This window comes from Chiloscyllium plagiosum, chromosome 8, assembly GCF_004010195.1.
Source record: "Chiloscyllium plagiosum isolate BGI_BamShark_2017 chromosome 8, ASM401019v2, whole genome shotgun sequence".
In the NCBI taxonomy this organism is placed as follows: domain Eukaryota; kingdom Metazoa; phylum Chordata; class Chondrichthyes; order Orectolobiformes; family Hemiscylliidae; genus Chiloscyllium; species Chiloscyllium plagiosum.
Window position 1 is genome coordinate 100,290,173 of NC_057717.1, and position 1,216 is coordinate 100,291,388.

Consider the following 1,216-nt stretch of genomic DNA (forward strand, 5'->3'; position numbering starts at 1 on the left):
TGTGGGTCTGGAATCACTTACAAAAGAACATTAAATAGGAGAAGGAGTAGGCTGTTCAGGCTCTTAAGCCTTAGCTGCCATTTAAAAAATCATGGTTGATCTAACCCAGGCCTCAACCCTTCAATTCAAACATGCAGCCGCATCCTTTTTAAGTACTTTCGGTGATTCAGCCTCCACAACTCCAGTGTAGAGAATTCCAAGTGTTCATCTTTTTCAGAAGAAAATCTTTTGCACCTCAATTTTGAATGAGTGCCCCTTATTCTGTAACTATGTCCCCTAGTTTGAGGTTTTCCCCATTAGTGCAAAAATCTTCTCAACCTCTAACCTGTCAGGCCCTCTCAGAATGTAATGTGTCATTTAAGATCACTTCTCCATTCTTCTAACCCTAATGAATAAAGGCCCAGCTTGATAAGTTGTTTTCGTGAGTCAACCCCTTATTCCCAAGAATCAGCCTATTCAATCTCTTGTTGAAGTGCCTCCAATGACAGAGTATCCTTTCTTAAATAAAGAGACATTCCTGTAAGACGATATTACAGGTGCAGCCTCACCAAGACCCTGTACAGTTGTAACAAGGCTTTCCTATTTTTAAACCCCAACCTCCCTAGCAATAAAAGCCAGAGCCTGCATTAGTCAGCCAGATCTTTTAATAATGATAATCAAAGGTGGTCATGGGAGGATATCCTAATTGAGACTAACTTCCAATTCCAGATTGATGTATTTAATTTAAATTCCACTATTTACAATGATGGATCAGAACCTGTGTCCTCCAGCTCATTAGGCTGGGCCTCTGAACAACTTGTCCAGTTTCATTAACATTACCTCACATCTCCCATGTTACACTAAATAACCCAGTGAAACTGTCAGAAGTTCCTGAACTGCTAAATTTAAACTTGTTCACATTCCAACCTTTACAACTTCCCCACTGCCTCTTTGTGCTAGGGGTCCAGGTTTGATTCCTCCCTTGGGAACTGTCTGTGTGGGTCTCCACCTGGTGCTCAGGTTTCCTCCCACAGTCCAAAGATGTGCAGGTTAGGTGGATTGGCTGTGCTAAATTGCCAATTGCTAGTGTTCAGGAATAAGTAGGCTAAATGGGTTAGCCAATGGAAGTGCAGAGTAGGGGAATGGGTCTGGATGGGATGCGTTTCAGAGGGTTGGTGTGAACTACTTTGGCCAAATGGTCTATTTGAACACTTGGGATCCTAAGATTGTCTTGGGA